General features: G+C 36.8%; 1 long non-coding RNA gene across 1 annotated transcript; it reads left to right on the top strand.

Annotated features, from left to right (window-relative positions):
• Window positions 1–1,959: 1,959 nt before the first annotated feature.
• Window positions 1,960–12,411, top strand: LOC150103890 (uncharacterized). Its single transcript, XR_016548693.1, has 3 exons — window positions 1,960–2,030; window positions 9,237–9,286; window positions 12,047–12,411. It is a non-coding gene; the product is annotated as an uncharacterized LOC150103890 (long non-coding RNA).
• Window positions 12,412–13,872: the final 1,461 nt, after the last annotated feature.

Consider the following 13,872-nt stretch of genomic DNA (forward strand, 5'->3'; position numbering starts at 1 on the left):
CGCAATATTCTAATGGAAAAATAGAGAAATCTCTGATGATTTCGATAGAGATTGCACCTCAAAAGAAAATTCCTATGGATGAATATCTTATTAAACAAAAAACTCTCAAAGTTTATAAACATTTATAGTGCAGGCCAGGTGCTCAATGCGGATGAATCCGGGTTATATTGGAAAAAAAGTGCAAAAACGCACCTATATTTCGAAAAATGAAAGATCAGCTCCTGGATTCTAAGTTTCCAAAGATAGAATTACTCTACTGCTTTGTAGTAATGCATCAGTGATTACATGACAAAACCAGAGTTTATTAACCAATCCTCAAATCCTCGTGCTACGAAAGATTAAACTATGCAGTATTTGATTTTGCCTAAAACATTTATGCATTATGTGCAATGAAGTTTAAGTACAATTTGTAATTTTTATACTTTTATACTATGTATTTGTGTCATAGTTTATATGTTTTCTTAACTCACATGAATTAAATAAAAATATATTTTTTGTTGGATATGTCATAGACTATAACCATACTTTTTCTATGTGATCTGAGACTCGCATAACGTGATTTATATAACGCGACATTTCTGCGGACCCTAACATCCGCGTTATACGACGGTTACCTGTAGATAGTTTTAAACGGACATTAATTCATTATTCCACTAATCAGACTTCAATGACGCCGTCATTCCCTGAATGATAACAAGAACAAACGTGAATTTCAAGACCAGCATTCGCCCCTGATCACATCTGCTTTACGAATACCATCCCATCGCATAACAACAGCCACAAAACTAGATTTCCTCCCAACATTCTTCAAACCATTAAATCTATCCCACAAGCCCTACAGCATGTCAGCAACAACGCACAAAGACAACATATCCAAAGACCATTTCTAAATTCCTTTCATATTTAACGAACCAACCAAACAATTAGGAAAAGACAGAGACTGTGTGTGTCATTGTCTTAGAATAGATGGTAGTGATGACACCCTTTTGATGGAAAGGCTTTTTTTTTTTTTTTCATAAAGTACAAAAGCATTTAGAACGGTCTAACTGGAGAATTTTTAACGGATATGGAAGTCATGTTTTGCCGCTAAAAACCTATGTGGGATTTAATATCCCCTTAATTTAAGTAATGTTTTCATTGCCGAAATGAAGCTTATTAGCTCTTTATATTTAAGTAACTTAATGGTTGCACCTGTTTGGATAACTCGTTCTCAGAGTATATAAGTCTTTTCGCTATACACTTTGGTATTATTAGGTCTAGTTACTCACTGATGAAGCCTCAAAAAAGGCTGAAACCGGTCTGGGTAGTGACCTCCCTCCATAATGTAATAACAGCATACATTTCCTAGGAAATGTGTTTTTACATTATGGAAAATACCTAAGAATAACGATATGAACTTCCCCCACCTTTGCAACGAGTTGCCCGGTATTGTACTACGTACTAGGATCACTTGCATTTGCTAACGCTAGTGTCGCCGATACTATATAGTTTACTATATTCGGCAAGAAACTCTCTGATTCCAATCTTTGAGTTTCTTATTCGGGTTTAAAACTATGTGGGATTTAATATCCCCTTAATTTAAGTAATGTTTTCATTGCCGAAATGAAGCTTATTAGCTTTTTATATTTAAGTAACTGTCTATTATATGTGGCCAACTAGTGTAATTTTTATTGCTCAGTCGTCTGATGTTTAACCACTCTGTTATCAGAGCCTGGTTAAACATTTGAAAACACGTGACTCTAAAATTATTAGAATAATTCACTTTTTGCGTAATAACCAAGCGGGATATCCGCTGTCTACAATCTTAATTAGCAAGCCAAATTCAAGACCATCGTAAACCGCACGCCTTTTAAGATACAAGGAAACGAGAATAGGAAGCGGGAAATTCCATTGAAATCGGAGTTCGAAACATATAAATAGCGAGCTCGTTAAAGCAGATAAACGTTGTTTCAACAGGCAAGTACTGAAAAGCATTACCATGTTCCAAAAATTCAGTTGCCACGTTGTATTTCTGCTGGTATTCCTGATGGGTGAGTATTTGAAAAATTATAAGAAATATCAGTACAAAAATATTATGCATTCTAATGATCTACTCAGTTTTTAAACTTTAAAAAAAATATTATTCATTTATTTCTGATTACCAAATGAATATTAGCATTATTAAAATTATCCAGACGTAATCCTAAATCAAATATCGTTAATAATTTAGTCAGTAATATGCTAATATCACTTCTAACTGGATGTCCACAACTAAAACAAAATACGGTTTAAAATTAAAGAAACACTTGAAGCCGATATTAATCTTTTTTTGAGTAGGCGATTAGTTAATATTTTAACTATTTAAGGTATCAATATTATACTACAATATTGCACAGATAAAAAGCAGATAACTATATATACGAAACTGTGCATTTTAAGATATTAGCAAACTATTCAGTCTGTTAGGTCGTCTGCTTAATTATGCGTCAAAATAAGACATTGATCATGTGATACCAAATTGTCACGTGAATAAATTCTCGAATGTAGTGCAGTTAGAATAATGACGCAATCTTCGCTTTTTATTGTAAACTGAATTATTATTATTATAATTATATTATATTATATTCAGTTTAGAACAGAACACCGTGCATAATATAATTAATATAATATAAGCATTGTATAGAAACTAATACACATAGTGTGTATTACGATCAATTTATAATAAAATGTAATATAAGTAAATATTGAAGAAATGTGATTAGGAGGAGAAAAAATGGCGGCCCGTGTGTTAGTGTTTTGTGTAGTGTATTATTGATGATGAAATTAAAGAGTCAGCTGAGTCATTGTGTTGTTAATTAGTGGCGATAGTTTTGAATGATAAATGATATATACAGAGGTAAGTGTTCTTCATTTTCTAAGGTTTTTTAAGGTGAAATATTTGCTACCGTTGCTGGTAGATCGATTTGATCTACGGGATATATATATAATAGAGTAACATTTTATTGCTGGTAGACACCTAAGAGTGTCTACGGGATCTGCTAGTGGACCCTCAAAAGTTCACAGGATTGTCTTTGCCTGCTCGGGGCACCTGAGGGACCTCTACTCTTTCTCCATCTGTGTATCAACACATTTTTATTTCTTGAAATGACAAAACTTCTAAATGAGACCCAATTCGAAGAAGTCTACAGGGAATTCCTCAGACTGGGAAAGCTACTGAGTGATAACTGGCCGGGAAAGGTTAAACTGTATGACACGTTTCCCCCTGAATGTGTCTCAGACGCTGTCGCTGAAGATCATTTAGAGTCGATGCCTTCTACTCCTTCAGACTTTGCAGAAGTGCGTGCTCACAAAGTCGTCGCTGAAGATCATTTAGAGTCGATGCCTTCTACACCTTCAGACTTTGTAGAAGTGCGTGCTCGCAAAAAGCGAAGAACAACAGAAGAACCGCACAATGACAATACTGTAATGGAACAGGATTCTCAGGGTTCGGACGCCGCTACCTCTCCCAAAGAAAAGGTGCCTCCGGTCATCCTTAGAGAAAAACAAAAGTGGGCAGCTTTACGATCCACAATGTCCAATCTGCATATTGGCTTCATTAAGGCCAAAAACATGGATGAAGGCATAAAGATTCAGCCAGCAACAGTGACAGACTACAGAAGGTTGACCAAGGAACTGGACAACAGAGGCATCCAGTATCATACCTTTGCGCTCAGTTCAGAAAAAAATTTAAAAGTAGTCCTTCGTGGTGTCTGTGAAGACATTGACACAGCAGAAATCGCTGCTGACCTAAATTCTCAGGATCTGCCACCAGTCAAAGTGAGCAGAATGTACAAAGCAGACAAAACTCCCATGCCATTAGTCCTTGTTGAGATTCACAAAATATATAAGGATATCTACAACTTAAAAACAGTCTGTGGTCTCATCGTCACACCGGAACCACTCCGTAAAAGATCATCTTCTGGGCAGTGCCACAGGTGCCAAAAGTTTGGCCATGCCCAGAATCTATGCCGAGCAGAATATAGATGTTTAAAATGTGGAGACAGCCACCCAACCAATACCTGCACTAAGCCAAGGACCACCTCGGCCAAATGTGCCAACTGCAGTGGCCCTCATCCGGCGAACTACAAAGGATGTACTCAACACCCAAAGAACAGACGGATGGAGGCAATCAATCAGCCCTCCTCCTACAGTACAAGAACACCAGCGGCCCAGACATCAAAACCGGAGACTCATCGACCACAGTCGGAGACCTCCAACCAAAAGCAAACAAGAAGTTATGCCGATGTGACCCGTACAACTAGGCCAATTCCAGACCAAAATCAACCAAGAGCACCTAAAAACCTAACAGCTATTATCACGGCCTCACTAGCAAACATGCTACAAAATTTTAGCCTATCAAACCCTACTGAAACCTCCACTAAAAGATTTCTTCGTGAAACACAGGTCATCCTCACAGCTCTCATAAATGAATAGTAACAAACTCATTCCAGCATCTCTTCAAATAGTTGCTTGGAACGCAAATGGCCTCAAAAACAAAATCCTGGAACTCCGTGCCTTCACATCTAGGTATCAGCCAGATGTTATTCTAATCAGCGAAACTCATCTAAGACCCTCAGACAACCCTACAATAAGTGGCTATCACCTATACAGAAATGACAGACTACTCTACAGAGGTGGTGGCACTGCCATCTTCATTAAAAACTACATTAAGCACCACTCTGTGAGCATTCCTTCAACCACTAACCTTGAGATCACAGGAGTGGAAGTAGTCACCAGCTCCACTGGCAAACTGAAAATCTACTCAGCTTACAACCCTCCCCAAAAATCTCTTCTTCACTCTGATCTAAATGCCATCTTAGGCATCAGAGGGCCCACCATTATTGCCGGGGATCTGAATTCCAAGCACCCTGCCTGGAATTGTTCAACCACAAACAAGAATGGTTGCATCCTTTTCAATTACTTAGGATCAAGCAACGCTGTTGTGGCAGGCCCCACCGAACCAACTCATCTCAGTACGTTCGGCACTGCTGATATCCTGGATATAGCTATCCTGCAGGATATTAAACTTCAGTACAGTATCATTTCTATGGATGAACTATCATCCGATCACAATCCAATACTGCTGCAGCTGGGAAATCAGGAATTCCTGTGTCCTCCTTCTCACTCCTACATTGTATGGGAAAGACTGTCAGCCGCACTCAAGGATCATATTGGACCTGTTCCTCACATACGCACAAAAGAAGAAGTAGAAACTGCAGTTACAAATCTCACACAACAAATTAATTCTGCTATAAAGGTAGCTTCCTCCTACAAAACTGCCCGCAAGCCAGATCGTTTGCCTGAAGACATCATGAACTTAATCAGAGATAAAAACAGAGCTCGAAAGAGATTCCGTAACACGTGTGCACCACAAGACAAAACAAATCTAAACAGACTAAATGGGGCAGTAAGAGATGCACTGAAAGCTCACAGAGACTATGTATGGGATGAAAAGTTATCCTCCATTTCACCTAGTGATCACTCCATCTGGGGACTACTGAAAAATACCAAAAACAAAGGCAGATCCCTTCCCCCAATATTAACTGATCAGGGCCTTGCTCACACAGATGTGGACAAAGCAGAGGTTATAGCACACAGCTTAGAAGAGCAATGCAGGCCTTCGTATGGAAACCTTGACTTTGACCACATACATAAGATTCACAGCAAGGTCAGACACTCACTCAAACTTCCTATCACCAGCACTGACCATATTGCATCAACATCACCTGCTGAGATATATGACATTATTAAAAATTTAAAGAACAAAAAAGCTCCTGGACCTGACGGCATTACTAATCGTGTGATTAAACTTCTGCCCCGGAGGGCAGTAGTGTACCTGACCAGTATAATAAATGCAATTTTAAGATTTCACTATTTTCCTTCCACCTGGAAACTGGCTGACGTAATTCCCATACATAAGCCAGGCAAAGACTCACACCTACCCCAAAATTATCGTCCAATCAGTCTCATCTCAAATCTGGGTGAGGTTGCAGAGAAGGTCATCCTCTCACGACTTCAAACCTCAATAAATGACCTAAACATCCTTCCAAAAGAACAGTTTGGTTTTAGGCAACACCATAGTACTACCAAGCAAATCCACAGAATTGTTGAATACATCACAACCAGCTACAACTGGCGCCAGTGCACAGGTGCTGTTTTCCTAGATTTATCCAAAGCATTTGACAAAATCTGGCATTTTGGACTCCTGCACAAGCTTATCTCAGCCGGCATCTCACCTAAAATGGTTCATTTAATCCACTCATATCTTCAAAATAGATCAATGCAAGTAAAAATCAACGGTTCTACATCCTCCCAGCGCCACATCTTTGCTGGAGTGCCGCAGGGATCTCTGCTGGCTCCATTGCTGTTCTCTGTATACATGTCAGACATCCCACACAATCCGATGACTTCCATTTTGGCCCTATATGCAGACGATACGGCAATACTAACCAGATCTCTCAGACCCCTTTTCATTACCAGAAAGCTTCAAGAAAACATTCTAAAGCTGGAGGGTTGGTTCTCTAAATGGAGATTGGAAGTCAACCCCCAGAAAAGCTCAGCCGTTCTTTTCTCAAAAAGGCCAATGTCTCCTGTAGGAGATTTGTTACTATTCAATATTAAAATTCCCTGGCAGTCAGAAACAAATTACCTGGGTGTAATTCTCGACAAAAAGCTATCTTTCAATCAACACACCAAGTCTGCATGCACAAAGGCATCTAAAGTCATAGCACAGATCTATCCGCTAATTAATAGAAATAGCAAGCTCAGCAACAGAATCAAATTGCAGCTATACCAGTTGACGATTCGTCCTATAATCACCTATGCCTCTCCGGCCTGGAGCCACACCTCTAATGCTAACATCATCAAAATACAGCGAGTGCAGAACAAGTGCCTGAGAATGATTTTGAATGCTCCGTGGTATGTTAGAAACATTCAACTCCACAGAGACACAAATAATCCCTATATCTTCTCTTTTCTACGATCCTTAGCCACCAAGTTTTTCCTAAAGACGTCCACACATCCCAACGATTTGGTTCAGCAAGCTGCAGCATACGATCCAACGGACATATTCAAATACAGAAGACCAAAAGCTATATTGGCCTCCTTTAGTGATGCATAATCTCCATGCCCAATCAGGGCGAGCATTCTGCTCATAAATTTTACCTTCACTGCAACCACAACAGATAGCGGGGAATATGAAAAGCATCTTGCTTCACCCCTAAAGACATAAATGTCAATTGTCAATTGTCAATTGAAGAAATGTTACCCGTGTGGTGGCCGGGATAAGAATAGCTCCAATCTAGCTCATGTCGTACGAGGCGATTAAAATGGGTTCCCTGGGAGGATAATCGATGGAATGCTGTAGCCAATGAAGTTCTAACTGAGGCTCGGCTATTGCTGTTACCCTCCTGCCATGATCAGAGCTTTAATAGCTCAATAACAACTTATCCTTACACTGTCCTCTACAGATAATGGGGAAGACAAAAAACATTCGCCCCTTTAAGCCAGTCCTTATAAGGACTATTGAAGAAAAGTATCCAAATGGTTTAATATGCATGAAAACAATTAAATAATATTTAATTGTTTTCATTTATTTTAAGATAACACGAAATAATAGATATACATAAACCCTACGTGGAGACATCGTTGTTGTTGCGAAGAATGTTTTTGATTTCAGTGGTGATTAGTGAGTTTTAGATTTTGTGAATCTTCTTTGATAGCGGAGTTCAAGATAAGACTTTGACTTTTGATGCAATTTTCCGGCCCTTGCTCGGTCTCTTCGCCATTATAAATATTTCTCAGGTAAGTATAATGGAATACTTTTAAACATGAACAATTTAAGTCCCGACGACTTTGTTCAATGTCTGGATAAGAAGCTGGCGCACGACCTCCTCAAAAAACTGTTGAAGAAATTTGAGGTAGAGTGGCCAGGGTTTCTAAACCTATTTCAGCGACAGATGACTCCACAGAAGGGGGACAGCTCAACACCAGGGGAAGAAGGGAAGATGAACCTGATAATCTATGCTCCCACACCAAAAGACCATACAGAAACCTATGCTCGAAAAAAGCGTGAAACAGCGGAGACTCAGGTAAACGAGGGGATGGAAGAAGATGCTCCAACACTGGCCTCCCCACGCCCAACAATGAAAAAGTCCCGCCAATTTTACTACGGAAAAAAGAACGATGGACGGCCCTCAGGCCTATTATGCAAAACCACCAAATTGCCTATTCATGGGCAATTTGGTGTTTTTTTTTAACCTGAGTTAAAATTGTGAGCTATTTTAACTGAGGGCGAGCTAAAATAGCTCACAAATCTCTCCCATCACTGCTCCCGAAACAGACAACAGGGAATATAAAAAGCGTCAAAAGCTTCACTCTCTGCGCCATATATGTCCTGCGTCCTTATACTTTAATTAATATAAAATATAATATATAATTTATACTTTATTTTTATTCCCTACGGGGAATAAAAATAAAGTATAAATTTTTTGATAACGTAATTACCATTATCTTTGGATAAAGAATTTTATGTTTTAATAAACACTAATAATTTAGGGTCATCATTTTATTATAATAAATTAGAACTACATTTCTCTAAATTATTAAAAATTAGTAGAGATAGAATTAAAATTTAAAATTTAAAATAAAAAAGCAAATCAATTTCAAATAATTAATAATTAAATATAATATCGAATTAAGTACATTAAAATCAACGAGATTGAAATAAAAAAAAGATTAAAAAAATCACCAAAATATATCACACTGATTTTAGTGATTTAACGAATGATTAACTTATTCTTATAAAATAATATCTTAACTTGATGGCCAATCTGTCCGTATGAATTTTTGAATGTACATGATAATGTAGGAATGAATAATAAACTTTGTAAAAAACCCGTTAACGAAAGTTTGTATATCATTAGTTTATTTTCATTCGTCAGTGTCCTAACAACATTTTGGAAGATTCCGACGCCCAATAGGAGGTGATCTTGAGTCCTTTTTAGGACTTCCAGGGTAGCGGATGGCAATGCTATAGCCAATGAAGTTTTAACTGAGGCTTGGCTATTGCCGCTACCCAGCCATGACTAGAGCTCTTAGCTCAATAACACTCCATCCACACAGATGCTCTTCATTCAGATGACGGGATAAAGAGTGAAGGACTCAGTCCATCGCCCAGTTCTTTTAAGAACTAACAACATTTTTTTTTTCATTTGCAGTAGTGTCTGTACATTGTTTCCCCAGAAAAAAGAGACAGGACTTTCCTTACGTGAGTTATTTTTATAATTAACTATATATATTATATATTTTAACTTAATATAATTAACTATATATATATAGTTTTATATATATATATACAGGGTGTTCGGGATAAATTTGACAGTTTCGTAAGGAAAAAGAAAATATTCTTTGTATCTATTAAATTTAATGAATTGACAAAAAAACATTACAGGCAGAGTTAATTACAATACTATCAACAAGATTTACTCAAAATAACCACCATTAGCATCGATCACAGCTTCAATTCTGCTTCGGAACCTCGAACAAGCTGATGCTACAGTCTCCCTGGGAAGGGCCGCAAAAACTGTTTTAATTTTATCCATTAACTGGGCTTTTGTATTACTGGAAGTGCGATTGGTGTCTTTTTCAACTGCGCCCCATACAAAATAATCCATGGGGTTAAGGTCTGGGGAGTTTGGAGGCCAAACATTTGGACTGGTGAAGTCGTAGAAATTTTCAGACAACCATTTTTGACTTTTCCCAAAGGTGTGGCAAGGGGCCGAATCCTGCTGCCATACATACGGCCTACCATTGGCTACCCTTGTTATCCAGGGCTTGACTACAGTTAGCAACTCCACGAACAAAGCCCGAATTCCAATGCCAGGGTTCTTCAACACCTGTTCCTGCAGATTTGCGAGGAATTCTGCTGTACGAACGCAATCAGATCGTCTGCTAGGGATCTTTCTTCTTGCTACATCCTCGTAGTCACCATTGCAAGTCTCTAGTTCATGCCTGATTGTTTTTACTGTATTCAGGGAGCATTGGGCAGCAGTCGTAATATCCTTATTTTGATGGCGGGCACGAATCATCATGATACAAGTTATTCTCTTCCATGATTCAGGTGGGTTCCAGCTATCCATCCTTTCTGACATCTTGTATACGAATGAAGAAGGGTCCAAACTTTTAAATGAAGAGAAGTGTGTGTTAATACATGTAACTTACGGAAAAATATAATTAATTATAAATATGTCAAATTTATCCCGAACACCCTGTATATATATATATATATATATATATATAAACCGAGATTTAAGTGAAAAGGTTTTAATATTAAAACACGACTAGTTTCGGCTTGTAACAGCCTTCATCAGGTAACATTATAAAATAAAGAAAAAAAAACACTAAAACACTGAAGCTTAAATAAACAATGAACATCATAGAGATTCTCTATACATAATTGACATTAAATCGTTGTGGTTGTATTTAACGCTGTTCTTTTGTTTGTTATATTGTTGGGAAAGTACGTGCTAGTAGCATCTCGTGAACGCCAGTACATGATTCGAGCTGAATGACTATCTTGGAGGTTGTAGCTCAAGTTATTATTTAGATGAATAGGATTGAAGATGATTTCCATAGATTCCACGATTTTTCTCTCTAGCTCATTATTGCAACGGAAGATGTTAGTAGATTTTTCCCAGCAGACTTTGTGACTTTGGCTTTCATCGTTAGGATTAGCCGAGAAAAGGATATGACTACATAATGCACTGGCTCGCTGTCTCTTGTAAGTACTGTCCCTCATGTGTTCTTCCATACGCAATTCGACAGATTTGTCTGTCTGCCCAAAATAAAGAATATCACAATCACACAATACTTTATATACACCAGGGTATTTAAGATGATGATAAAAAGATTTTGGGTGGCTTATTAAGAAACGGATTTTTGGAAGTGGAGTGAACAAAGTTCTGATATTGTATTTTCTTAGAACGTTTGCTAATTTATGTGAAACTGTACTTATGTAAGGAATAGATATGTTGCCTTTGAATCTATTTATTTCTTCTGAGCGATGTCTAGGATAATTAAGAAGGAATCTTTCAATGATTCTCTTGGAATATCCATTAACTTTTAAAGAAGTTTTGAGATGGTTTACTTCTGTAAGAACTTCATTTGGGTCATCCAGAAGAGAATATGCTCTATGTCCCAAGGTGGAAATTATTCCAAGCTTATGAGGAGGGAAGTAATATGCCTGACTATGCAGATATCTGATGGTATGTGTGGGCTTTATATATATATCGATATTTTGAGTTTACTAGAAGAGCGGGTCAGTTTGACACCAAGAAAAGGCAGGGAATTATCCGTTTCAAGCTCGGCAGTAAACCTAATACTATGATGTCGGCTATTGAGATGTTCGAGGAAAACCATAAGGGAATCATGTCCATGGCTCCAAATAATGAAGACATCATCTACATAGCGTTTCTAAACTTTAGGTGTTAAAATAAAGGAAGAGATAGCCTTAGTTTCTTGGTTGATAGCCTTGATGTCCTCTAAGTAAATATTTGCGAGTACAGGGGATAAAGGATTACCCATAGCTAGCCCATGATTTTGCTTGTATATAGTATCTTGAAATCTGAAGTAACCGGACTTGATGCAATGTGTAAGCAAGGCTAACATTTTTTTTTTTTTTTGGATAACTTGTCCTTGAGTAATGTTAGGACTACAGAATTTGTTTCATACATCAAGGATATAACAGTTAATGAAGATGAAATCATGGCTAGCTTGGAGATAACTTCTTTGTTCACTAATGTCCCAACAGATGAAGTCCTATCATTAGTCAAGGACAAGTTATCCAAACTTGTCCTTGACAATCCAAACTTACACATTGCATCAAGTCCGGTTACTTCAGATTTCAATCTGACTTAACTACAGGTTGAATAAACTCTCGTGGTTTAAAATTATCATAACTAATTTTTCCCGTCTTTTTAATGTATCACTTACTAATGTCTAAAGTATTCCTGTTCTAATTTCTTTACAGGCACGGACTCTTCCTCCGATTCCAAGTGGTGATTCTGGTCGTTTTCCTGTTTGGGTAAGCAAAGACCAAAAAACAAGCATTAGTCTTGGCAAGATTCCAGAACCGAAATTACCGCCAAATGTGCCCATATATCCAAAAGCTCCAAGCGACATGGGTGGAGCAGTAATTTTCGAACATAAATTTAATTTGCCTTGAACATATCGACCTGGGGAGGCTGTTTCATTTCAATCAACCACAGTAACCGAAGACAAATAACTCACGGAGAAAATAAACCTCCATAAAAATCATTGCCAAACGCGTATTGATTTGTGAAATTGTATACGAGTTACGTGTTTTTCAACTAAATAAAAAAATTTCAATTTGTAGTTGTTGCTATTTGTATATATTGCATTAAAATGACAAATCAAAACAATATAGTATTTAAACAAAAGCATCTGTTAGATACGAGTCCCATTATTCTATATCTATATATCTATTTTTCATTTATATTTATTATGATATTAAAAGATATTTGTATGTGGTAATTATTCTGACGTTGGCTAATAGATGTGCGTATCAGGCTGTAAGAGAGAATAGTATTGATTGCAAATAAAAAAACTTTCATTCATATAACATATTAAGGAAGACTTTATATTTATTTCTTTTTCTAAATATTTTAAAATTTTTAACAAAATAAAAAATATTAAACTGATTTTTAAAAATACACCTTTTATATATTAATATGAGTTTTATAGTTCCATGTCAACTTGGATTTTAAGGACTCATTTATTAGTCCTATAAGGACTAATAAATGAGTTTTCAGGTGGATGGTTTAATATTCAATCCCATACCCTTGGAGGGTAATGGATGGCAATGCCTTAGCCAATGAAGTTCTAACTGAGGCTCGGCTATTACTGGTACCCTCCTGCCATGATCAGAGCTTTATCAAATGCCCAATACCAATAACACCTTATCCCTACACTGCCCACTACAGATAACGGGGAAGATGAAAAGCATTCTTGCTTCGCCCCTTTAAGCCAGTCCTTATAAGGATATAAGGATATCAACTCGGAAATGCATGGTGATTGGCGTTGTGTTCCGTAACGTTTTTATCATTTGAAATCTTCACTTCCATGAAAATTCAAACATATACTTCTGTTGATCACGGCACATGCATTAAGGATATACTTTTTTTTAAATAAAAAAAGAACCCTGTATCACTGAAAGTTACATGTCATAAGTACCATAAAGTTATGAAAAAGACAGCAGAATATGCATAAAATAGTTAAGATGTGTGTTTTTAATAACGATAATAATATTTCACTTTTTGACAGTAAATTCATGAAAGTAGCTGAAAAGACATATTAATTTATTTCTTAATATCTTCGTTTGCTATCTTTAAACTTTATGAATAGTTAAGATATTTTACATCATGATAAATAATAACATTTTATTTTCTGGGGTGAAGTTGGTATACGATAAGCATTCATTCTTAATAAGGAGAAGTTCATTAAAATGTACTGTAAACCATTTAGGACTATTATTTAAATAAATACATTACAACATTTTTTTCAAAAAAGGGAGTCAAAATAGAGATAAATATATATGGAAGCTAAAAATGTAGAAATTAATATATGTGGAATAAAACCGAAAAATACACAGGTTTCATAATGATCTTGTATTCAGGATGAACTACAACATTTAAAAAATGGAAGATAAAAAAATAAAGATAAAACAGATAAAAATGGGAGTACTAGGTATGAGCCGTTTCGACAAAGTGTCGTTCGTCTTCAGAGCTCAAGTTATGTTTCATGGGAAAAGTAAAAAAAAGCCAATGATATAACACA

The sequence above is a fragment of the Typopeltis vanoorti genome, chromosome 8, assembly GCF_054136105.1.
Source record: "Typopeltis vanoorti isolate ZY-2024b chromosome 8, IOZ_Tvanoo_1.0, whole genome shotgun sequence".
In the NCBI taxonomy this organism is placed as follows: domain Eukaryota; kingdom Metazoa; phylum Arthropoda; class Arachnida; order Uropygi; family Thelyphonidae; genus Typopeltis; species Typopeltis vanoorti.